Source organism: Salmo trutta, unplaced genomic scaffold, assembly GCF_901001165.1.
Source record: "Salmo trutta unplaced genomic scaffold, fSalTru1.1, whole genome shotgun sequence".
NCBI lineage: Eukaryota > Metazoa > Chordata > Actinopteri > Salmoniformes > Salmonidae > Salmo > Salmo trutta.
In genome coordinates this window covers 605,074-632,937 of record NW_021822308.1, presented here as the reverse complement: position 1 = coordinate 632,937, position 27,864 = coordinate 605,074, and the positions used below count along the sequence as shown (strand labels likewise).

General features: G+C 43.0%; 1 long non-coding RNA gene and 1 pseudogene across 1 annotated transcript; one reads left to right on the top strand and one right to left on the bottom strand.

The window, feature by feature from the left end:
- Nucleotides 1-4,101: 4,101 nt before the first annotated feature.
- On the bottom strand, nt 4,102-10,854 carry LOC115181660 (uncharacterized). Its single transcript, XR_003873484.1, has 3 exons — nt 10,782-10,854; nt 6,079-6,080; nt 4,102-4,132 (listed from the first exon to the last, which is right to left on the bottom strand). It is a non-coding gene; the product is annotated as an uncharacterized LOC115181660 (long non-coding RNA).
- A 4,376-nt stretch (nt 10,855-15,230) lies between these two features.
- Nucleotides 15,231-22,700, top strand: LOC115181658 (gastrula zinc finger protein XlCGF57.1-like; annotated as a pseudogene).
- Nucleotides 22,701-27,864: the final 5,164 nt, after the last annotated feature.

Here is a 27,864-nt window from a genome sequence, read left to right as displayed (position 1 = left end):
CCCGATTGCTCAGTTTGCCCAGGCAGCCAGCTCTAGGAAGATCAATCAATCAAATGTATTTATGAAGCCCTTTTTACATCAGCAGATGTAAAATAACTGACTTAATTTTGCTGGACCCCAGGAAGAGTAGCTAATGGGGATCCATAATAAATACAAAGTGCTATACAGAAACCCAGCCTAAAACCACAAACAGCAAGCAATGGAAATGTAGAAGCACGGAGGCTAGGAAAAACTCCCTAGAAAGGCAGGAACCTAGAAAGAAATCTAGAGAGGAACCAGGCTCTAGGGGGTGGCCAGTTCTCTTCTGACTGTGCCGGGTGGCGATTATAAGAGTACACGGTCATTTAAGGCCAGGTTGTTCTTCAAGATGTTCATAGATGACCAGCAGGGTGTAATAATAATCAGTGGTTGTAGAGGGTACAACAGGTCAGTACCTCAGGAGTAAATGTCAGTTGGCTTTTCATAGCTGAGCATTCAGAGGTCGAGACAGCAGGTGCAGTAGAGAGAGAGAGTCAAACAGCTGGTCCAGGACAGGTAGCACGTCCAGTGAACAGGTCAGGGTTCCCTAGCCACAGGCAGAATAGTTGAAACTGGAGCAGCAGCACGGCCAGGTGGACTGGGGACAGTCAGGAGTCATCAGGCCAGGTAGTCCTGAGGCATGGTCCCAGGGCTCAGGTCCTCCGTGAGGGGAGGGAGAGAGAGAGAATTAGAGGGAGCATACTTAAATTCACACAGGACACTGGATAAGACAGGAGAATTGCACCAGATATAACAGACTGACCCATAGCCCCCTGGCACATAGGCAGCTGTGGCTCCGTCTGAAGATACCCCCAGACAGGGCCAACCAGGCAGGATATAACCCCACCCACTTTGCCAAAGCACAGCCCCCACACCACAAGAAGGATATTAACAGACCAACAACTTTCTACCCTGAGACAAGGCTGAGTATAGCCCACAAAGATCTCCAACTACAACAACCTTAAATTACCTACCAGCTAGACAAAAAAGAGGCCTTCAGATTCAATTCCTCCAACAATAAACTCAAATAATCAAAAGGAAAACAAAGTCTAAATTCAATTCTAGAATCTACAACAGACTATCATCCTCCAGTGATGACAGTACCCATTACATTATCACTGAGGACTGGGTAATAGTAATATATAGTACCCATTACATTTTCACAGAAGAGAACTGGGTAATAATAATAATATGTAGTACCCATTACATTATCACAGAAGACTGGATAATAATAATAATAATATGTAGTACCCATTACATTATCACAGAGGACTGGATAATAATAATAATATGTAGTACCCATTACATTATCACAGAAGACTGGATAATAATAATAATAATAATATATAGTACCCATTACATTATCACAGAAGACTGGATAATAATAATAATATGTAGTACCCACACCACCACAAACTCAACATCCTGGATAATAATACGGCTGGAAACACTGTACCCTTTTTTTTATAACCAACAACTAAAGTCAAAATATTCCACAAGAAAACATGCTGGAGAAACTGTGGCCAATCAGAAGCCAACCATTCACAGACTGTATCTGGACATGCCGCCAATATACAACCTTCTGGGGCAGCCGTCATCTCGGAACTCAAACAGATTTTTTGTAAAAGTGGACAACAAATAACATAATATATCCTGGAATTACTCCAGAAACACTCAACAACACAGACAAACTGCTGTGTAATATCTTTCTAACCGCAAGAATGAAAACAATAATAAGACACTGACGATCACCTCAAATACCTCCTGGACTGAACCAACAACATCCATCACCTCTAATACCTCCTGGACTGTACCAACAACATCCATCACCTCAAATTCCTCCTTGACTGGACCAACATCATCCATCACCTCACATACCTCCTGGACTGGACCAACAACATCCATCACCTCAAATTCCTCCTTGACTGGACCAACATCATCCATCACCTCAAATACCTCCTGGACTGGACCAACAACATCCATCACCTCCAATACCTCCTGGACTGAACCAACAACATCCATCACCTCTAATACCTCCTGGACTGAACCAACATCATCCATCACCTCTAATACCTCCTGGACTGTACCAACAACATCCATCACCTCAAATTCCTCCTTGACTGGACCAACATCATCCATCACCTCAAATACCTCCTGGACTGAACCAACATCATCCATCACCTCAAATTCCTCCTTGACTGGACCAACATCATCCATCACCTCAAATACCTCCTGGACTGAACCAACATCATCCATCACCTCCAATACCTCCTGGACTGGACCAACAACATCCATCACCTCTAATACCTCCTGGACTGGACCAACATCATCCAATACCTCCTGGACTGGACCAACAACACCAACAACATCCACGACATGGAAAAAAATAAGTGACAATTTGCTTGAAACTGGACCCGTTTGTAAATAGCTTGACAAAATGGACATCATATATTAACCAAAAAACAACGGAACCTGTCCAAGCAACAGACCAGATTACAGATCAATGAAACACACATAAAGGATGTACATGGGAAGAGGGATAACATACCAGGGTGAAGATGGAGGACCTCCCATCATCCTCGACAAATCCTATTTGTATTTTATTAAGTAATATAGGGAAAATTATATTTTATTCTAATTGCTTAGAAAACATTTTTTAAAAATGGGGGTTATTTTATGCCCAATAGAAATGAATGGTAAACAATGTATTTAGCAGGTGGTGAGGTTGCATTCAGGGTCATGTTCGTTTGTCCACACAGTAGCAAAAGGTTTTGCAACAGAAGACAAAAACCCTCCCCATTTTGTCCCTCCCAGTTTCGACCCGTTTGCTTCAGTTTAATTTCTATTGAACATTTACATTTAAGTCATTTAGCAGACCTGATCTCTCTGTTATACTAAATAATCTGTTTTTGACAGGAGAGAGACCAGACACAGAGGAACCAGAGCCAGAGACGTCCAAACCAGCAAGACCACACCACTGCTCCCTCTGTGAAAAGAGTTTTAGCCAGTTAATGAATCTGAAAAGACATGAGAGAACACACATAGGAGATAAGCCTCATCACTGCTCCCATTGTGGAAAGAGTTTTACCCGATTAGAACACCAGAAAAAACACGAGAGAACACACACAGGAGAGAAACCTTTCCACTGCTCCCAGTGTGGAAATAATTTTACCCGGTTAGGGAGCCTGAATGAGCATAAGAGAATTCACACAGGAGAGAAACCTTTCCACTGTTCCCTGTGTGGAAAGAATTTTACCTGGTTAGCGAGCCTGAATGAACATAAGAAAATTCACACAGGAGAGAAACCTTTCCACTGCTCCCAGTGTGGAAAGAATTTTGCCCGGTTATGGAACCTAAAGGAGCATGAAAGAATACACACCGGAGAGAAGATATACAAATGTTCTCAATGTGGAAAGAGTTTTACCTGGTTAGGTGATCTGAAAAGACATAAGAGGACACACACAGGAGAGAAGCCTTAGCAATGCTCACACTGTGGAAAGAGATTCACCCGGGTTGGGAGCATGAAAATACATTAGGGAGCGAAACCTCATCAATGCTCTCAATGTGGGAAGAGATTTACCTGGTTAAGGCGACTGAAAGAACATGAACGAATCCAGACCTGATAAAATGTTCTCAATGCCCCCAGTGTGGAAAGATATATTTACCCAGTTAGGGAAAGACCATGAAGAAACATGCAGACAAAAAGCCTTACCACTGCACCCCAGGTGGAGAGAGATTTACCCAGTTAGGGAAAGACCATGAAGAAACACAGACAAAAAGCCTAACCACTGCTCCCAGGGTGGAGAGCGATATCAAATCACAGGGACCTAAAGTTCACAAGAGCACACACTCTGCTCTGACATTTGTCTTCTATATTTTAAATTGGTTTTTTTTATGCCACATTAACTCAATTATACAGAATGTAATAAAACATATATTGTATGTCTGTTTTAAATGTACAATACGTTAGTTTGAATGAAGACTCTCAAACTCTGTCTCTGTGTGTTTTCTCTGCATGTAGTGGAGGAGTATTAATACCTGGGTGTTGTTCAGGGACAAGACATAGAGCTAGTGGAGGAGTATTAATACCTGGGTGTTGTTCAGGGACATAGAGCTAGGGGAGGAGTATTAATACCTGGGTGTACTTGACAAGGCTACAGTGGGGAGAAATGCACAGATAAAGGCAGCACAGGCTCTACAGTTTTTTCCAGAAAATAATCTGATAGGATCATTCTGATCTAGATGCCACAATATCACAGAATCCCAGAGGCTGTCACAGTGGAAGAGGAGGTAGAAGCTTTCAGAATGAAAAAGGAGGAAGAGGAGGCTGTTAAAGTGAAAGAAGAGAAAGGACCTTTTGGAGTGAAAGACGAAGAGGAGACTGGAGATCTGATTAACACTAGTGAGTACTATATTAAAAACAGGAGCACCAACTTTGCCATTGTTCAACTAATGTATGATTTTTAAGAGGCTTTCTACTGACGTTTTACACTTGAATATGTTATTCAGGGGTGCGTTCAGTACGAGAGAACAGTGTTCAGCGTTTAGTTAAACAGTGATTGGTGTCCCAGAGATTGTGCTTTCAATTGGTCACATCCATATTAAAGGAGAATTGTGTTTTTTTTTTTTTTACAACCAAATGTATATTTTTGCTGTAAATGCCATGTTATAGAAGGTCCAGACACTTGTTCTTGAGAAACTTACCCCAACCATTGATTAGGGATGGACACAGTTATTTGAATATTCTTTACATCAAATAACCTTACATTCTCTGTAACATTTCTCCATACAAGGATAGACCACGACAGTTTCTGAGTGCACCCTGTAAAAAATACATACCGGTAGCCAACACACTTTTCATGCGTGTAGCTTCTTGTCGTCAGCCAATCAGAGCAGCTCTACAGTCAGAGACTCCATGTGTAAAAATCTGGATATTAGTCCTATAGTGAAATGTGTTTTACAGTTAAGTTGGCTAAATGACAAGGAGTCGGCTCCAATTATCAACCAACAGGTAGGCTGCTGTTGTAGACATGGACAGGTAATGCAGGAAAATAGCCTCAATTAGCCTTGCTAGCTAGCTAGCTTCTTTACACCGATTTGATGCAGTCAAGACAGACACTACCAGATGAGATGATAGATAACCTATTGCAGCAGGTAACCTAGTGGTTAGAGCGTTGGGCCAGTAACCGAAAGGTCGAATCCCTAAGCTGACAAGGTGAAAATCTGTCATTCTGCCCCTGAACAAGGCAGTTAACCCACTGTTCCCCGGTAGGCCGTCAATCGTACATAAGAATTTGTTCTTAACTGACTTGCCTAGTTAAATAAAGGTTATATGGAGAAACACGTTTGCTCAAGTCGGTTTGGCTACTCTCTGTCTCCGTATCAGACAGACCGGTCCTCTGCTCCTCCCCAATCCTTCTGTGCTGAAACAACAAGCAGAGTGCAACCACATTGAAGTAAAATATAAATAAGTTGCTCTTTAAAACGTATGTATTTCCACTATCCTGATATTAGATATTAGTCCAATAGTGAAATCATTTGAAATGCCCTCCTCTACCATCAGCTCATTTCCTCCTCCTTGTTGTGCAGTATGAGGTCTCTGAACAAACATCATCAACGGCTACAAAAACACCCAAATACGTATTTTTAGAAACGGAAAGGTCTTTAGATGTTGTACACATGAACTTTATCTGTAACTTTATATTCCATTTTGTTGCGACTCGAGCGATACCTCTCCGTCCATTCTACAAGTAACTGCCAAAGTAAGGAAACACTTGAGTAAATGAGAGATACACTATATATACAAAAGTATGTGGACACCCCTTCAAATTGTGGCATGGCTATTTCAGCCACACTGACAGGTGTATAAAATTGAGCACACAGCCATGCATTTTCCATAGACAAACATTGGCAGTAGAATGGCCCATACTGAAGAGCTCAATGACTTTCAACGTGGCACCATCATAGGATGCCACCTTTCCAATAAGTCAGTTTGTAACATTTTTGTCCTGCTGGATTTGCCCCGGTCAACTGTAAGTGCTGTTATTGTGAAGTTCAAACGTCTCAGAGCAACAATGGTTCAGCTGCAAAGTAGCAGGCCACACAAACTCACAGAAAGGGACTGCCGAGTGCTGAACGCCAAGACACCACCAATACCTCCTGGACTGGACCAACAACATCCATCACCTCCAATACCTCCTGGACTGGACCAACAACATCCATCACCACCAATACCTCCTGGACTGGACCAACAACATCCATCACCTCCAATACCTCCTGGACTGAACCAACAACATCCATCACCACCAATACCTCCTGGACTGGACCAACAACATCCATCACCTCCAATACCTCCTGGACTGGACCAACATCATCCATCACCTCCAATACCTCCTGGACTGGGCCAACATCATCCATCACCACCAATACCTCTTGGACTGGACCAACAACATCCATCACCATCAATACCTCCTGGACTGGACCAACAACATCCATCACCTCCAATACCTCCTGGACTGGACCAACATCATCCATCACCTCCAATACCTCCTGGACTGGGCCAACATCATCCATCACCTCCAATACCTCCTGGACTGGATCAACATCATCCATCACCTCCAATACCTCCTGGACTGGACCAACAATACCAACAACATCCATCACCTCAAATACCTCCTGGACTGAACCAACATCATCCATCACCTCCAATACCTCCTGGACTGGACCAACAACATCCATCACCTCCAATACCTCCTGTACTGGACCAACAACATCCATCACCTCCAATACCTCCTGGACTGGACCAACAACACCAACAACATCCATCATCTCCAATAGCTCCTGGACTGGACCAACATCATCCATCACCTCCAATACCTCCTGGACTGAACCAACATCATCCATCACCTCCAATACCTCCTGGACTGAACCAACAACATCCATCACCTCCAATACCTCCTGGACTGGACCAACAACATCCATCACCTCAAATACCTCCTGGACTGAACCAACAACATCCATCACCTCAAATACCTCCTGGACTGAACCAACATCATCCATCACCTCCAATACCTCCTGGACTGAACCAACATCATCCATCACCTCCAATACCTCCTGGACTGGACCAACAACATCCATCACCTCCAATACCTCCTGGACTGAACCAACAACACCAACAACATCCAATACCTCCTGGACTGGATCAACATCACCAACAACATCCAATACCTCCTGGACTGGATCAGCATCACCAACAACATCCATGACATGGAAAAAATGACAGCAACAATTTGCTTGAAACTGGACCCCTTTTGTTAATAACTTTACAAAATGGACATCATATATTAACCAGAATACAACGGAACCTGTCCAAGTAACAGACCACAGATAAATGAAACACATGAAGGATGCACATGGGAAGAGGAATAACACACCAGGGTGAAGATCCCACGGGGGACCAGTACGGGAAAAAATGTATGAAATGTATGCATTCACTACTGTAAGTCTGGATAAGAGCGTCTGCTAAATGACTAAAATGTAAATGTAAGATGGAGGACCTCCCATCATCCTCGACAAAAGCTCTTCAGGGTCCTGTTGGTTCCAGACTTTGTGCATCGGTACCACTTGCCGTCTGGTAGGAGAGAGAACTTTCTATGATTTGGGTGACTGGAGTCTTCGTCAATTTTGAGGGCCTTCCTCTGACACCGCCTGGTAGCAGAGAGAACAGTCTATGATTCTGGTGGCTGGAGTCTGATAATTGTGAAGGCCTTCCTCTGACACCGCCTGGTAGCAGAGAGAACAGTCTATGATTCTGGTGGCTGGAGTCTGATAATTGTGAAGGCCTTCCTCTGACACTGCCTGGTAGCAGAGAGAACAGTCTATGATTCTGGTGACTGGAGTCTGATAATTTTGAGGGCCTTCCTCTGACACCGCCTGCTATAGAGGTCCTTCATGTGAATGGGGGAGTGCTCGGCCCTCCATTCCCGTTTCCTGTAGTCCATGATCAGCTGAAAGAGAGGTTGTAGAAGTGTTTTAGAAACATATTATATTCTTATTTAAAATAAAAGTTAGACTAAAATGACACAAATGATAAATAATCTGAAACACAACCAAAACAAACCGGAAATGCGTACAACAAGTTTGTAGAGTGACAAGCTTAATGTAATCATTACGTGCTAGGAATATGGGACCATGTACTAAACATATACTTTAGACAACAGGGGTGCCAATAATTTGGACCCGTCTTTTTGAGAAGAAAACATATTACATGTTAAACAAAATCTCTTTCTCTGAAAAATTGTATTTGTATAAAATAATATAATTTTCTTTGTAGTATAGCTCAGTATTTGCATAATTTATTTCATAGTATTTTTCTACTCATCTTTATCGACGGTGCCAATCATTTTGGAGGTGACCCTGTCTAAAAATGAGCAAAATCAAAAAGGGTTACTTTTGAGATATTCATATTTTTTTGTTTAATAAAGGTACGTGCAAAATTGTGTCCATATGAGGAGTATAATGACAAGATGATGTCTGTATCATGTATGGTTCAGAGGTCATGGGGTCTGACAGTATAATGACAAGATGATGTCTGTATCATGTAGGGGTCAGAGGTCATGGGGTCTGACAGTATAATGACTAGATGATGTCTGTATCATGTAGGGGTCAAAGGTCATGGGGTCTGACAGTATAATGACTAGATGTTGTCTGTATCATGTAGGGGTCAGAGGTCATGGGGTCTGACAGTATAATGACTAGATGTTGTCTGTATCATGTAGGGTTCAGAGGTCATGGAGTCTGACAGGAGGCATGTAGAGGTCTAAAATGGGCCAAAAATGGCCACTTTCATCCTGATTTTCTCAGAAAGAGAATCTGAGATAACAAAAATATTCTCCGGGGGTGGAATCTGCCTTTTATCGTGTGGAGGTTTCATTCAGGGTCATATTCATTAGTCTACACTGTAGCAAAAGGTGTTGCAAACAGAAGACAAAAACCCTCCCTGTTTCGTCCCTTCCCATTTCAGACCATTTGCTTCTGTTTCATTTCTATTGAATAGACCCTGATCTCTCTGTTAAACTAAATAATCTGTCTTTGGCAGGAGAGAGACCAGACTCAGAGGAACCAGAGCCAGAGATGTCCAAACCAGCAAGACGACTCCACTGCTCTCTGTGCGGAAATAGTTTCACCCGGTTAGACAGCCTGAAACGACATGAAAGAACACACACAGGAGAGAAGCCTCATCACTGCTCCCACTGTGGAAAGCGATTTAGCCAGTTAGTGAACCTGAAAGAGCACAATAAATTGCACACAGGGGAGAAGCCTTACCATTGCTCCATGTGTGAACAGAGTTTTAAACGGTTAGGGCACCTGAAAAGACATGAGAGAACACACATAGGAGATAAGCCTCATCGCTGCTCCCAGTGTGGAAAGAGTTTTACCCGATTAGAACACCAGAAAGAACATGAGAGAACACACACAGAAGAGAAACCTTTTCAATGCTCCCAATGTGGAAAGAATTCCACCCGTTTAGAACACAAGAAAGAACATGAGAGAACACACACAGGAGAGAAACCTTTCCACTGCTCACAGTGTGGGAAGAATTTTACCCGTTAGGGAGCCTGATTGAGCATAAGAAAATTCACACCGGAGAGAAACCTTTCCACTGCTCCCAGTGTGGAAAGAATTTTACCCGGTTATGGAACCTGAAAACGCATAAGAGAATGCACACAGGGGAGAAGGCTTACAACTGCGCCCAGTGTGGAAATAGTTTTAGGTGGTTATGGAACCTAAAGGAGCATGAAAGAATACACACGGGAGAGAAGATTTACCAATGTTCTCAATGTGGAAAGAGTTTTACCTGGTTAAGTGACCTGAAAAGACATGAGAGGACACACACAGGAGATAAGCCTCATCAATGCTTCCATTGTGGAAAGAGTTTTACAGAGTTAGGTAGCCTGAAAAAACACAGGGGACTGCACACCGGAGAGAAGCCATACCACTGCTCCCAATGTGAAAATGCTTTTACCCAGGTAAGACATCTGAAAAGACACGAGAGGACACACACAGGAGAGAGGCCTTCCACTGCTCTCTGTGCAGAAATAGTTTTTCAGAGTTAGGGAATCTGAAAAGACATGAGAGGACACACACAGGAGAAAAGCCTTAGCAATGCTTTCAATGCGGAAAGAGATTTACCCTGGTTGGGAGCATGAAAATACATAAGAAAATTAATTCTGGAGAGAAGCCTCATCAATGCTCTCTGTGTGGAAAGAGATTTACCTGGTTAAGGCGACTGAAAGAACATGAAAGAATCCAGACCTGATAAAATGTTCTCAATACTCCCAGTGTGGAAAGATATTTACCCAGTTAGGGAAAGACCATGAGGGAACACACAGACAAGAAGCCTTACCACTGCTCCCAGGGTGGAAAGAGATTTCAAATCACATTGACCTAAAGTTCATGAGAGCACACACACTGCTCCGACATTTGACTTCTATTTTTTAAATGTGTTTTTTTTATGCCACATGAACTAAATTATTAAATTACCATGAATGTAATATATAGTATGTCTGTTTAAATGTAGAGTATGTCAGTCTGAATGAAGACACTCTCAAACTCTGTCTCTGTGTGTGTTTCGTCTGAGTGTCATTCCTCCAGCACTACAGATAATCAAGTGATATTTGGATGTGATGCATTTGCTCTATCGTTTACATCTGTATCCTACAGAGTGGCTTTAAGGGAATAGTCTGTTCACATCTAGACAGGACAGTGGAGGAGTATTAATACCTGGGTGTTGTTCAGGGACATAGAGGTAGTGGAGGAGTATTAATACCTGGGTGTTGTTCAAGGACATACAGGTAGTGGGTAGTGGAGGAGTATTAATACCTGGGTGTTGTTCAGGGACATAGAGGTAGTGGAGCAGTATTAATACCTGGGTGTTGTTCAGGGACATAGAGGTAGTGGAGGAGTATTAATACCTGGGTGTTGTTCAGGGACATACAGGTAGTGGAGGAGTATTAATACCTGGGTGTTGTTCAGGGACATACAGGTAGTGGAGGAGTATTAATACCTGGGTATTGTTCAGGGACATACAGGTAGTGGAGGAGTATTAATACCTGGGTGTTGTTCAGGGACATAGAGGTAGTGTAGGAGTATTAATACCTGGGTGTTGTTCAGGGACATAGAGGTAGTGGAGGAGTATTAATACCTGGGTGTTGTTCAGGGACATACAGGTAGTGGAGGAGTATTAATACCTGGGTGTTGTTCAGGGACATAGAGGTAGTGGAGGAGTATTAATACCTGGGTGTTGTTCAGGGACATACAGGTAGTGTAGGAGTATTAATACCTGGGTGTTGTTCAGGGACATAGAGGTAGTGGAGGAGTATTAATACCTGGGTGTTGTTCAGGGACATAGAGGTAGTGGAGGAGTATTAATACCTGGGTGTTGTTCAGGGACGTAGAGGTAGTGGAGGAGTATTAATACCTGGGTGTTGTTCAGGGACATACAGGTAGTGGAGGAGTATTAATACCTGGGTATTGTTCAGGGACATACAGGTAGTGGAGGAGTATTAATACCTGGGTGTTGTTCAGGGACATAGAGGTAGTGTAGGAGTATTTATACCTGGGTGTTGTTCAGGGACATAGAGGTAGTGGAGGAGTATTAATACCTGGGTGTTGTTCAGGGACATAGAGGTAGTGTAGGAGTATTAATACCTGGGTGTTGTTCAGGGACATAGAGGTAGTGGAGGAGTATTAATACCTGGGTGTTGTTCAGGTACATAGAGGTAGTGGAGGAGTATTTATACCTGGGTATTGTTCAGGGACGTAGAGGTAGTGGAGGAGTATTAATACCTGGGTGTTGTTCAGGGACATACAGGTAGTGGAGGAGTATTAATACCTGGGTATTGTTCAGGGACATAGAGGTAGTGGAGGAGTATTAATACCTGGGTGTTGTTCAGGGACATAGAGGTAGTGTAGGAGTATTAATACCTGGGTGTTGTTCAGGGACATAGAGGTAGTGGAGGAGTATTAATACCTGGGTGTTGTTCAGGTACATAGAGGTAGTGGAGGAGTATTAATACCTGGGTGTTGTTCATGGACATAGAGGTAGTGGAGGAGTATTAATACCTGGGTGTTGTTCAGGGACATAGAGGTAGTGGAGGAGTATTTATACCTGGGTGTTGTTCAGGGACATAGAGGTAGTGGAGGAGTATTAATACCTGGGTGTTGTTCAGGGACATAGAGGTAGTGGAGGAGTATTAATACCTGGGTGTTGTTCAGGGACATAGAGGTTGTGGAGGAGTATTAATACCTGGGTGTTGTTCAGGGACATAGAGGTTGTGGAGGAGTATTAATACCTGGGTGTTGTACTTGACCACAAGCTACAGTGGGGAGAAATGCACAGAGCACATCTATAAGAAAAGAACAGCAGTGGCTTTACTGTTTTCTACAGAAAATAATCTGATAGGATCATTCTGATCCAGATGCCACAATATCAAGATCACAGAATCTGTATTTTCAGAGCTTTGGCCTCCACTTCTCCATCTACTGGACAGGTTGTGTTACTGCTTCTACACTGGAAACAGATGAGTAAACTACTCTTGAGTGTACAAAACATGGTCTTTCCATAACATAGACTATCCGGGTGATATCACCAAATCCACTTCAATCAGTGTAGGTCAAGGAAACTGGTAAAATAAAGATTTTTATGCCTTGAGACAAATGAGACATGGATTGTGTATGTGTGCCATTCAGAGGGTGAATGGTCAGGACAAAATATTTAAGTGCCTATGAACAGGGTATGGTAGTAGGTGCCAGGCGCACTGGTTTGAGTGTGTCAAGAACTGCAATGCTGCTGTGTTTTTCACGCTCAACAGTTTCCTGTGTGTATCAAGAATGGTCCACCACCCAAAGGACATCCAGCCAACTGGACACAACTGTGGGAAGGATTGTAGTCAACATGAATTGAGTCTGTTCTGAGGGCAAAGTGGGATGCATCTCAATATTAGGACGGTGTTCTTAATGTTTTGTTCACTCGGTGTGCATGAATAAAGATTGATTCTAAATAATAGAGCCTACATATGATTTATAAGTAAGTAGATGCATTTATCTGACACTTCTCAATGTAACAAATACCTATACATGCCTGACCACATACCTTCACTGGAGTCAATTTAACACAATGAACCTTTGGTTTTCAGATGTAAGAACATTTTCTAAACCTCCTCACCTTAGTTACATAGAAATGTATTGGTATCTGACCGTCTGACTGGTCCCATCCGGTTGGCTGGCCAACTGGACCCATCTGACCGTCTGACTGGACCCATCTGACCGTCCGACTGGTCCCATCCGGTTGGCTGGCCGACTGGACCCATCTGACCGTCCGACTGGTCCCATCGGTTGGCTGGCCGACTGGACCCATCTGACCGTCCGACTGGTCCCATCCGGTTGGCTGGCCGACTGGACCCATCTGACCGTCCGACTAGACCCATCTGACCGTCCGACTGGACCCATCTGACCGTCCAACTGGTCCCATCGGGTTGGCTGGCCGACTGGACCCATCTGACCGTCCGACTGGTCCCATCTGACCGTCCGACTAGACCCATCTGACCGTCCGACTGGTCCCATCTGACCGTCCGACTGGACCCATCTGACCGTCCGACTGGTCCCATCTGACCGTCCGACTGGTCCCATCTGACCGTCCGACTGGACCCATCGGGTTGGCTGGCCGACTAGACCCATCTGACCGTCCGACTGGTCCCATCTGACCGTCCGACCGGTCCCATCTGACCGTCCGACTGGTCCCATCAGGTTGGCTGGCCGACTGGACCCATCTGACCGTCCGACTGGTCCCATCTGACCGTCCGACTGGTCCCATCTGACCGTCCGACTGGTCCCATCTGACCGTCCGACTGGTCCCATCTGACCGGCCGGCTGGACCTACCAGTCTTGCAGTGGGATCAAGATTATCCTAATAAAGTGTTTTTGAGTTTTGTAAAATGCAAAAAAACACATTTTATCCTGATTAAAGGTGAGATTACCAAATCCTTATCCCTATCCAGAGGATCAATATCTCATGTTTCAGTTTCGATAACATTTAATCCTATCTGATAGGGGAAATCCTAGCAGATAACTTTAGAAAAATTGGGCAAGAATATAACAGGAACACAACCAAACAATCCTTTATCCCAGTGTCAATAAGGCTGAATGATAATCACTAGTGGGTCCAGCGGCACAATAAGGCTGAATAATAATCACTAGTGGGTCCAGCAGCACAATAAGGCTGAATGATAATCACTAGTGGGTCCAGCGGCACAATAAGGCTGAACGATAATCACTAGTGGGTCCAGCAGCACAATAAGGCTGAATGATAATCACTAGTGGGTCCAGCGGCACAATAAGGCTGAACGATAATCTCTAGTGGGTCCAGCGGCACAATAAGGCTGAATGATAATCACTAGTGGGTCCAGCGGCACAGTAAGGCTGAATAATAATCACTAGTGGGTCCAGCAGCACAATAAGGCTGAATGATAATCACTAGTGGGTCCAGCGGCACAATAAGGCTGAATGATAATCACTAGTGGGTCCAGCACCACAATAAGGCTGAATGATAATCACTAGTGGGTCCAGCAGCACAATAAGGCTGAATGATAATCACTAGTGGGTCCAGCGGCACAATAAGGCTGAATGATAATCACTAGTGGGTCCAGCAGCACAATAAGGCTGAATGATAATCACTAGTGGGTCCAGCAGCACAATAAGGCTGAATGATAATCACTAGTGGGTCCAGCAGCACAATAAGGCTGCTGAATAAGGCTGCGGGAGTCCAGCAGGCCTGTCTACACTGGACATTGTGGTTGACAACGTACTGATGTGTAAATATTCTCATATTTATTGTCTGCAGTTGTATTGATGGCATTTATATGCTTGTTATGTGTTTTATGTACATAGATCCGCGTACAGAATTTCCCAGTGGGCATGATAAAGTCATGATCTTATCTTGTGTAGAGGAAAGTCTTGGCTGTAAGAGGTAAGAGAAAACGCATTTGTTCATTTTTCAAATGATATGTTATGGTTTTCTTTTCTCCAGAATAAACACTGTAGTGAATAACGGCGTTACCAACTCCAGTCAGCAGATGGCGATGTGAGAATTTCAGTTGATGCTCCTTGTGTGACGTCTAATCTAGTGGACGGGACGCTTCTTCAACAACAACTCGGCGACTGATGCAGCCAGTTCCTTATCTTGCTAGTCAACATTATACCGACAAATTCAAGCTCCTTTGTCCGTATTTGTGTATATTAATCTGTGTTTTTAACGCAATTTTGTTTGCATATCTCCTAGTTAAATTGTAAAATAGCTTGTTAGATTTACTAATTCGTTAAGATTGACGCTGAGCCTAGTACTAGGCTAGTCGCTAATTCTAACTAGCTATCATCCCCGACCTAGGAGTGAAGTTTAGTCCGCTATCCTCGCTCGACCATGAGCTCACTAAACTACTCCCTCCCTGCTAAAGAAGAAGAGGTCTGCTGGACGGAGACAGAATCTCTGAACATTGTCGTGAAAGAAGACGAGGAAGTGAAAGCCGAGAAAGAGCCTTTGGGAGTGAAACACGAAGAAGAGATAGAGGCTGTCACAGTGCAAGAGGAGGAAGAAGCTTTCAGAATGATAAAGGAGGAAATCACATTGAAAGAAGAAGATGAGGATTTTACAGTGAAAGAAGAGAAAGGACCTTTTGGAGTGAAAGACGAAGAGGAGACTGGAGATCTGATTAACACTAGTGAGTACTATATTGAAAACAGAAGCACCAACTTTGCCATTGTTCAACTAATGTATGATTTTTAAGAGGCTTTCTACTGACGTTTTACACTTGAATATGTTATTCAGGGGTGCGTTCAGTACGAGAGAACAGTGTTCAGCGTTTAGTTAAACAGTGTGATTGGTGTCCCAGAGATTGTGCTTTCAATTGGTCACATCCATATTAAAGGAGAATTGTGCTTTTTTTTTTTACAACCAAATGTATATTTTTGCTGTAAATGCCATGTTATAGAAGGTCCAGAAACTTGTTCTTGAGAAACTTACCCCAACCATTGATTAGGGATGGACACAGTTATTTGAATATTCTTTACATCAAATAACCTTACATTCTCTGTAACATTTCTCCATACAAGGATAGACCACGACAGTTTCTGAGTGCACCCTGTAAAAAATACATACCGGTAGCCAACACACTTTTCATGCGTGTAGCTTCTTGTCGTCAGCCAATCAGAGCAGCTCTACAGTCAGAGACTCCATGTGTAAAAATCTGGATATTAGTCCTATAGTGAAATGTGTTTTACAGTTAAGTTGGCTAAATGACAAGGAGTCGGCTCCAATTATCAACCAACAGGTAGGCTGCTGTTGTAGACATGGACAGGTAATGCAGGAAAATAGCCTCAATTAGCCTTGCTAGCTAGCTAGCTTCTTTACACCGATTTGATGCAGTCAAGACAGACACTACCAGATGAGATGATAGATAACCTATTGCAGCAGGTAACCTAGTGGTTAGAGCGTTGGGCCAGTAACCGAAAGGTCGAATCCCTAAGCTGACAAGGTGAAAATCTGTCATTCTGCCCCTGAACAAGGCAGTTAACCCACTGTTCCCCGGTAGGCCGTCAATCGTACATAAGAATTTGTTCTTAACTGACTTGCCTAGTTAAATAAAGGTTATATGGAGAAACACGTTTGCTCAAGTCGGTTTGGCTACTCTCTGTCTCCGTATCAGACAGACCGGTCCTCTGCTCCTCCCCAATCCTTCTGTGCTGAAACAACAAGCAGAGTGCAACCACATTGAAGTAAAATATAAATAAGTTGCTCTTTAAAACGTATGTATTTCCACTATCCTGATATTAGATATTAGTCCAATAGTGAAATCATTTGAAATGCCCTCCTCTACCATCAGTTCATTTCCTCCTCCTTGTTGTGCAGTATGAGGTCTCTGAACAAACATCATCAACGGCTACAAAAACACCCAAATGTGTCTTTTTAGAAACGGAAAGGTCTTTAGATGTTGTACACATGAACTTTATCTGTAACTTTATATTCCATTTTGTTGTGACTCGAGCGATACCTCTCCGTCCATTCTACAGGTAACTGCCAAATTAAATTAAGTAAATGAGAGATACAAAGTACACTATAAATGCAAAAGTATGTGGACACCCAGTCAAATTAGTGGATTCGGATATTTCAGCCACCTTTTGCTGACAGGTGTATAAAATCGAGCGAGCACACAGCCATGCAATCTCCATAGACAAACATTGGCAGTAGAATGGCCTTACTGAAGAGCTTAGTGACTTTCAACGTGGCACCATCATAGGATGCCACCTTTCTAACAAGTCAGTTAATCAAATTTCTGTCTTGTTATAGCTGCCCCGGTCAACTGTAAGGGCTGTTAATGTGAAGTGAAAACGTCTAGGATCAACAACGGCTCAGCCGTGAAGTAGCAGGCCACACAAACTCACAGAACGGGATCACGAGTGTTGTAGCGCGTAAAAATTGACTGTCCTCGGTTCCAACACTCAATACAGTTCCAAACTGCCTCTGGAAGCAACATCAGCACAATAAATGTTTTTTGGGAGCTTCATGAAATGGGTTTCCATGGCTGACCAGCCGCACACAAGCCTAAGATCACCATGCGCAATATCAAGCATCGGCTGGAGTGGTGTAAAGCTCACCGCCATTGGACTCTGGAACAGTGGAAATGTGTTCTCTGCAGGGATGACTCACACTTCACCATCTGGCAGTCCGACGGACAAATCATGGGTTTGGCAGATGCCAGGAGAACGCTACCTGTCTGAATGCATAGTGCCATCTGTACATTTTGGTGGAGGAGGAATAATGGTCTGGGGCTGTTTTTCATGGTTTGGGCTGGGCCCCTTTGTTCCAGTGAAGGGAAATCTTAACGCTACAGTGTACAATGACATTCTAGATTATTCTGTGCTTCCAACTTTGTGGCAACAGTTTGGGAAGACCCTTTCCTGTTTTCAGCATGACAATGCACCCGTGCGAAGTCCATACAGAAATGGTTTGTTGAGATTGGTGTGGAAGATCTTGACTGGCCTGCACAGAGTCCTGACCTCAACCCCATCGAACACCTTTGGGATGAATTGGAACAACGACTGCGAGTCAGGCCTAATCGCCCAACATCGGTGCCTGACCTCACTAATGCTCTTGTCGCCGAATGGAAGCAAGTCCCTGTAGCAGTGTTCCAACATCTCATGGGAAAGTCTTCCACTAGATGGAAGGCTTTCCAAGAGGCTGTTATAGCAGCAAAAGGGGGACCAACTCCATATTAATGCCCATGATTTTGGAATGATGTTGGATGAGCAGGTGTCCACATACTTTTGGCCATGTTGTGTATCTTTTTGTTGTTGTTGGTCTGTGTATGGTTTTACACATCGGAATGGTGGGACATAAAAGATACCTCAGTTGGTGGGTCACGAAGCAAAAAAAGTTTATTTAAGCATTAACAAACACACTCTGTGTGACAGTCAGACACTTTGGCTGGATCAGAATACCCAAAGGAAGGTTCCTTAGTGGCTAGATTATTAGAACCATAATCTACAGGTAAAGTTACAAGGTAAGGAAAAATGCTGCATCTTTTTGACTATTCGGATTCAGCCACTCACCATAAAGCCCAGGAATCCCTCAAGTTCGCTGATGAATTCACATGCAAATTTGGCATATATTCTGACTCCTAAAATCCTCCCAGGTGGGCCATTCCATCAAACCTCATTGTACATATTTGTTAATATGGTCCTCCTGACTACCAAATAAGATTGAGGTCAGAGAAGAGTTTATATCGCAAATGTTTTTCAATCCAATGAAACTTGATTTTCCCAAATCAGTTTTTGTAGCAGAAAATGTATGTAGGTGCTCTCTCTTGCCTCGGAATTGATGCACCTGTTTATATGTTTAGATATACAGTTGGGTCCGAAATGATTGACTCTTGATAAAGATGAGTAAAAAAGATTGTAAAATAAATAATACAGATATTGAGCTATATTGTATGCAAAAAATTGGGAAATTATATTATTTTATACTAATACAATTGTTCGGAGAAAGATAATTTGATAAATTATTGAATCCCATGTTTTCAGTACCTTTCAATAGCTCACCTTATGAGGGAAACAGCACTGAGACTTTTTCTAAAATGTTTTATGTGATTGGAAAGGATCTTAGACTGTCTTTTCAGCTTCAGTTTGAAGGGACTGTGTTATCTGTGTTATCTGTGTTATCTGTGTTGGCTGGCTCCTCTGAACAGTGTCCTGATGAGAGAGCACATTTTCTATGTCAGGCAAAATCACGCATCATTAGCTCATTGTTATGGATGTATCCAAATAAATGTCACTAGAAAACATCTTAAGCAAACGCAAACGCAGCTACTTTGCTGTCATTCTGTTTGACGTGACGGTGTTAGCCATAGTTGGCTAGCTCACAAGCAAGGGATAAGAACGTTGCCAGCCAGCAGGGCAACGGAACATTTCAATTGACCGACTGGGTTGCATCCATAGATATCCAACTCAAAGACTTCAGAAGTGGGTGGCGTCTCCGGCAACTGAACCGATAGAATGAATGACCAGTCGGCTTGTCTAGCAGCCATGGATTTGTGTCGGGATTATATCTCATGGAAGGATTAAACAGAGTGAATAAATTCATTTAAAATAATTATTTTTATGAAAATATGTCAATCATTATTTCAATATGTTGGTAACCCGTTGTATAAGCGTGATGATGCCCTCGAAGACGGCGTTTGGAGGATATATTGGCACGATATAGACAGAGCAACTGCGTCAATATAACTTTCAAACACTGTCTTCTCAGGCATTATCACTTTAACACTACAGCCACACTGTGATGACGCACTCTGCTGTTCTACCTTTACATTTCAGTCATTTAGCAGACGCTCTTATCCAGAGAGACTTACAGTACTGAGTCATTTAGCAGACACTCTTATCCAGAGAGACTTACAGTACTACATTCATATTATTAAGATAGCTGGGTGAGACAACAAGATATCACAATCATAGCAAGTACATTTTCCCTCAACAACGTAGTTATCAGCAAAGTCAGTGTAAGTAGGGGGAGGAGGGGACATGGGGTTTATTTAAGATAGTCTTTAAAGAGGTAGGGTTTCAGATGTTTTCAGAAGATGGGGAGGGACTCCGTTCTGACATCAGGGGGAAGCTGGTTCCACCAATAGGGTGCCAGGACAGAGAAGAGCTTTGACTGGGCTGAGTGGGAGCTGCCCTCCAGTAGGGGTTGGAGGGACAAGAGACCAGAGATGGTAGAATCAGAACGGAGTGCTCTGGTTGGGTTGTTAAGAACACTATTCTGATGATAATCCCCTATTGGAATTTGGCCTCTAGGTATCCTCTATAAGGTCAGAGGTCACCATAAAGCAGGTCTTAATGATTGGTAAATCAAACCATGGGTGTCCTGAAGTGATTCAAATGTAAAGTCGATTCAACCCCCAAGTCAGCCTTGATTTAGTGTTTTAACCCAGGGAAGGGTGCATTTTTTTATTGAGGGATCTATTCTAGATTAAACCTTGTAGAAAGACAGTTGTATCATAGAGTTTTCATTCAGGTCTCTCTGTTTAAGCAAATACTCTGTTTGTCTTTTTAGCAGGAGAGAGACCAGACTCTCACCCTGACCGTGGGAAGAGCCCAGACCCAGAGACGACCAAACCAGCAAGACCATACCACTGTTCCCAGTGTGGAAAGCGTTTTGGACACTCAGGTTATCTGAAAGTGCATGAAAGAACACACACTGGAGAGAAGCTTTATCAATGCTCCCAGTGTAAAAATACATGTTTCTCACCAGGGGACCTGAAATCACATGAGAGAACACACTCTTTAGAGAGGCCTTTCCAATGCTCTCAGTGTGGAAAGAGATTTATCCAGTCATCACATTTGAAAGAACATGAGAGAATACACACAGGAGAACAACCATTCCAATGTTCCCAGTGTAGAAAGAGTTTTACAAATGTAGGGAACCTGAAAACGCATGAGATGACACACACAGGCGAGAAGCCTTTCCACTGCTCCCAGTGTGGAAAAAGGTTTACCCAATTAGGGAACTTGAAAACACATGAGATGACACACACAGGCGAGAAGCCTTATCACTGCTCCCATTGTGGTAAGTGTTTTAGACACTCAGGGCATCTAAAAGTGCATGAAAGAACACACACTGGAGAGAAGCCATATCAATGCTCCCAGTGTGGAAAGGGTTTTGGACACTCATGGCATCTTAAAGTGCATGAAAGAACACACACTGGAGAGAAGCCGTATCAATGCTCCCAGTGTGGAAAGGGTTTTGGACACTCAGGGCATCTAAAAGTGCATGAAAGAACACACACTGGAGAGAAGCCGTATCAATGCTCTCACTGTGGAAAGAGATTTATCCAGTCATTGCACCTGAAAGAGCATAAGAGAAAACACACAGGAGAGAAGCCTTTCCAATGCTCTCAGTGTGGAAAGAGTTTTATCCAGTCATCGCATCTGAAAGAGCATAAGCGGATACACACTGGAGAGAAGCCATTCCAATGCTCTCAGTGTGGAAAGACTTTTAGCCAGATAGGGCAGCTGAAATATCATGAAAGAAAACATACAGGGGAGAAGCCTTATCACTGTTCTCAGTGTGGAAAGGGTTTCAGATACTCGGGGCATCTAAAAGTGCATGAAAGAACACACACTGGAGAGAAGCCATATCAATGCTCCCAGTGTGGAAAGGATTTTAGACACTCAGGGCATCTTAAAGATCATGAGAAAATACACACAGGAGAACAACCATTCCAATGCTCTCTGTGTGGAAAGAGTTTTACCCATTTAGGGAACCTGAAAATGCATGAGATGACACACACAGGAGAGAAGCCTTTTCACTGCTCCCAGTGTGTAAAAAGTTTTACCCAGTTAGGGAACTTGAAAACGCATGAGATGACACACACAGGAGAGAAGCCTTTCCACTGCTCCAAGTGTGAAAAGGGTTTTAGAACCTCGGGAAACCTGAAAACGCATGAAATGTCACACACAGGAGAGAAGCCTTTCCAATGCTCCCAATGTGGAAAGAGTTTTACCCAGTTAGCGAGCCTGAAAAGGCATGAAGGAACACACACAGGATAGAATCCTTTCCAATGTTCTCAGTGTGGAAAGACATTTTCCTGGTCAGAAAAACCTGAAAATCACATGCGAGAAGAGAGACACTGTTGTGGGTGGCAGAATTTGGGGTGAGCTGTTGTAACTTCTCCAGGTTGATGCTCTGTTCTGTGATGAACTGCATTTCATAGACTACTACGCCTATTACCTGTCTGCACCCTAGCACATTGTTGCCATTGTTGTCTGTAACTGTTGCATTAAAAAGTACTATTATCACCTTCCTCTATATGAGGGGACATGCAACTATCTGCATTTTTTTTTAGTTCTTCCCTGACTGTGATCAGCGAGACAGATCTTGCTTGCTTGTATTTAAGATGTACTATTATCACACCTTAAATAGTCTCTGATCTTTGAAACTCCAGAATCAGTTCATAAAACACAGGCTTGATTTAGAATTGGGTTTATTTGGTTTATGGCCACATGAAATTAAATTGTATGAAGCCTTACTCAAAAAACAGGCCTACTTTGTTAGCCGGACCGGTCTCAGTGCAAAACAAAAAAAAAACTGAACATATTTTAAATGTATTTTACTTTGATTCCTTTAGTCATTGTGTTTTATTTAGTTAATTTGTGTAGAAGTTATCAAGCTAAACGTGTATGAAAATGTGATGACATTGTTATGATAACAGTTGTTGACTGGGAAACCCAGAACCGAGCTGCCCAGTGACGAGAGCCTACCAGACGTGCTAAATGCCTTTTTATGCTCGCTTCAAGGCAAGCAACACTGAAGCATGCACGTCAGCACCAGCTATTCTGGATGACTGAGTGATAACGCTCTCGGTACCCGATGAGAGCAAGACCTGTAAACAGGTCAACATTCACAAAGCCACGGGGCCAGACGGATTACCAGGACGTGTACTCAAAGCATATGCGGACCAACTAGCTAGTGTCTTCACTGACATTTTCAACCTCTCCCTGACCGAGTCTGTAATACCTACATGTTTCAAGCAGACCACCATAGTCCCTGTGCCCAAGGAAGCGAAGGTAACCTTCCTAAATGATTACCGCCCGTAGCACTCACGTCTGTAGCCATGAAGTGCTTTGAAAGGCTGGTCATGACTCACATCAACAGCCTCCTCCCGGATACCCTAGATCCACTCCAATTCGCATACCACCCCAACAGATCCACAGATGACGCAATCTCAATCGCCCTCCACACGGCCCTTTCCCACCTGGACAAAAGGAACACCTATGTGAGAATGCTATTCATTGACTATAGCTCAGCATTCAACACCATAGTGCCCACAAAGCTCATCACTAAGCTAAGGACCCTGGGATTAAAATCCTCCCTCTGCAACTGGATCCTGGACGTCCTGACGGGCCGCCCCCAGGTGGTGAGGGTAGGTAGCAACACATCTGCCACGCTGATCCTCAACACCGAGGCCCTCAGGGGTGTGTACTTACTCCCCTCCTGTACTCCCTGTTCACCCACAACTGCGTGGCCAAACAGGACTCCAACACCATCATTAAGTTTGCTGATGACACAACAGTGGTAGGCCTGATCACCGGCAACGATGAGACAGCCTATAGGGAGGAAGTCATGACCTGGCCAGGACAACAACCTCTCCCTCAATGTGAGCAAGACCGGAGCAGAACGTAGACTACAGGAAAAGGTGGGCTGAAAACCGGCCCCCATTAACATCAACGGGGCTGTAGTGGAGCGGGTCGAGAGTTTCACCTACATGTACAAATTACCTCTACTAACCTGTACCCCCGCACATTGACTCTGTACCGGTACCCCCTGTATATAGCCTTGCTATTGTTACTTTATTGTGTTATTTTTATTTATTTTTTTTAACTTTAGTTTATCTGGTAAATATTTTCTTAACTCTTTCTTAAAACTGCACTGTTGGTTAATGGACTTGTAAGTAAGCATTTCACGGTAAAGTCTACTACACTTGTTGTATTCGGCGCATGTGACTATTAAAGTTTGATCACTACCTCATGAATGTTCCCATCTGTATTATTAAAAACATTCCCTACCTCATGAATGTTCCCATCTGTATTATTAAAAACATTCCCTACCTCATGAATGTTCCCATCAGTATTATTAAAAACATTCACTACCTCATGAATGTTCCCATCAGTATTATTATAACATTCACTACATCATGAATGTTCCCATCAGTATTATTAAAAACATTCACTACCTCATGAATGTTCCCATCAGTATTATTAAAACACTCACTACCTCATGAATGTTCCCATCAGTATTATTAAAAACATTCACTACATCATGAATGTTCCCATCAGTATTATTAAAACACTCACTACCTCATGAATGTTCCCATCAGTATTATTAAAAACATTCACTACCTCATGAATGTTCCCATCAGTATTATTAAAAACATTCCCTACCTCATGAATGTTCCCATCAGTATTATTAAAAACATTCACTACCTCATGAATGTTCCCATCTGTATTATATTCCACCATGTCAGAGAAAACACAGTTGCTGATTTGTAAAAAGGGATTTGATTAATTAGCCAAAAACACTGGAGCTCTTTAGACGCTTTCAGGTGTATATTAACCACTGTGTTTTAAACACACTTCCGTCGTATCTGCTAGTTAACCCATTTAATTTCAGAAAAAACTAAAGGAGGTTGGTTAGTCGGGGTGGATGGGTGGGCGTTTTAAAGTGACAATTTTAGCTAATTAGCTACTTTGCGACTACTTAGCATGTTAGCTAACCCTTCCTTGGGTTTATGTGCAGAATAATATTAATGCCGTGAAGAAGATGCTGAAATTACAAAACATAAGAGGAGGTCTGCTGGACGGAGGAAGAAACTCTTGTGAAAGAGGAGGAAGAGGAGGCTGTCAATGTCAACGCCACATGAAATGTTATTGTATGAAAGCTTGCTCAAAAATAGGCTTGTGTTTTTGTTTTCAACTCAAATCAGACAAAAATGTGTTTTGTTTTAACTTCTTCGGGATCAGTGTCGGATTGAACTAACGTAGGCTAATGCGATTAGCATGAGGTTGTAAGTAACAAGAATATTTCCCAGGACATAGACATATCTGATATTGGCAGAAAGCTTAAATTCTTGTTAATCTAACGGCACTGTCCAATTTACATTAGCTATTACAGTGAAATAATACCATGCTATTGTTTGAGGAGAGTGCACAATTTTGAACATGACAAGTTATTAATAAACAAATTAGGCACATTTGGGCAGTCTTGATACAAAATTTTGACAGAAATGCAATGGTTCATTGGATTAGTCTAAAACTTTGCACATACACTGCTGCCATCTAGTGGACAAAACCTAAATTGCACCTGGGCTGGAATAATACATTATGGCCTTTCTCTTGCATTTCAAAGATGATGGTACAAAAAAATACAAAATAAAGTTTTTTTTCCCTTTGTATTATCTCTTACCAGATCTTTTGTGTTATATTCTCCTACATTCCACATTTCCACAAACTTCAAAGTGTTTCCTTTCAAATGGTACCAAGAATATGCATATCCTTGCTTCAGGGCCTGAGTTACAGGCAGTTAGATTTGGGAATGACATTTTCGGGCAAAAAAAAAAAGGGGCGGATCCTTAGGAGGTGAATTATTACCTTTGATCTGATACATGTATAAACCCTCAGATATTAAGAGGTTAATTATTACCTTTGATCTGAAATATGTATAAACCCTCAGATATTAAGAGGTTAATTATTACCTTTGATCTGAAACATGTATAAACCCTCAGATATTGCTCGTTATATGATTTGTATAGTATTCAATAGATTCATATAATTTGCATTTCTTGATTCTAACATTGAATGTAGTCGCTTTCTTTCATTCAGTAAATTTGTCGACGTGTTAGCGAGTACCGCACCACTTGCTTAGCGAGTACCGCACCACTTGCTTAGCGAGTACCGCACGACTTGCTTAGCGAGTACCGCACCACCTGCTTAGCGAGTACCGCACCACCTGCTTAGCGAGTAGCGCACCACTTGCTTAGCGAGTACCGCACCACTTCCTCCAGATTTTGCTCACACCGAGGATCAAATTTACTAGCCTTGTTCAACCTCTATTTCGGATCGCCTGAGATCCCTAAAGATTGGAAAGCTGCTGCGGTCATCCCCCTCTTCAAAGGGGGAGAGACTCTAGACCCAAACTGTTACAGACCCATATCTATCCTGCCCTGCCTTTCTAAAGTCTTCGAAAGCCAAATTAACAAACAGATCACCGACCATTTCAAATCTCACCGTACCTTCTCCGCTATGCAGTCTGGTTTCCGAGCTGGTCATGGGTGCACCTCAGCCACGCTCAAGGTCCTAAAAGATATCATAACCGCCATCGATAAAAGACAGTACTGTGCAGCCGTCTTCATTGACCTGGCCAAGGCTTTCGACTCTGTCAATCACCGCATTGTTATCGGCTGACTCAATAGCCTTGGTTTCTCAAATGACTGCCTCGCCTGGTTCACCAACTACTTCTCAGATAGAGTTCAGTGTGTCAAATCGGAGGGCCTGTTGTCCGGACCTCTGGCAGTCTATGGGGGTGCCACAGGGTTCAATTCTCAGGCCGACTCTTTTCTCTGTATATATATCAATGATGTCGTTCTTGCTGCTGGTGATTCTTTGATCCACCTCTACGCAGACGACACCATTCTGTATACTTCTGGCCCTTCTTTGGACACTGTGTTAACAAACCTCCAAACGAGCTTCAATGCCATACAACACTCCTTCCGTGGCCTCCAACTGATCTTAAATGCTAGTAAAACTAAATGCATGCTCTTCAATCGATCGCTGCCTGCATCCGCCCCCCCCGACTAGCATCACTACTTTGGACGGTTCTGAATTAGAATATGTGGACAACTACAAATACCTAGGTGTCTGGTTAGACTGTAAACTCTCCTTCCAGGCTCACATTAAGCATCTCCTTCCCTGTAGCTCAGTTGGTAGAGCATGGTGTTTGCAATGCCAGGGTTGTGGGTTCGATTCCCACGGGGGGCCAGCACAGGAAAAAAAAATGTATGCAAAAAAAAAAATGTATGCATTCACTACTGTAAGTCGCTCTGGATAAGAGCGTCTGCTAAATGACTAAAATGTAAAAAGCTTCCAATTTCGCAACAAAGCCTCCTTCACTCATGCTGCTAAACATACCCTCGTAAAACTGACTATCCTACCGATCCTTGACTTCAATGATGTCATTTACAAAATAGCCTCCAACACTCTACTCAGAAAATTGGATGTAGTCTATCACAGTGCCATCCGTTTTGTCACCAATGCCCCATATACTACCCACCACTACGACCTGTATGCTCTCGTTGGCTCGCTTCATATTCGTCGCCAAACCCACTGGCTCCAGGTCATCTATAAGTCTTTATTTGGTAAAGCCCAGCCTTATCTCAGCTCACTGGTCACCATAGCAACACCCACCCGTAGCACACGCTCCAGCAGGTATATTTCACTGGTCATCCCCAAGCCAACACCCCCTTTGGCCACCTTTCCTTACAGTTATTTGCTGTCAATGACTGGAACAAATTGCAAAAATCGCTGAAGCTGGAGACCTATATCTGCCTCAATAACTTTAAGTTTCAGCTGTCAGAGCAGCTTACCGATCACTGTACCTGTACACAGCCCATCTGTAAATAGCCCACCCAACTACCTCATCCCCATATTGTTATTTAGTTTTGCTATTTTCCACCCCAGTATCTCTAC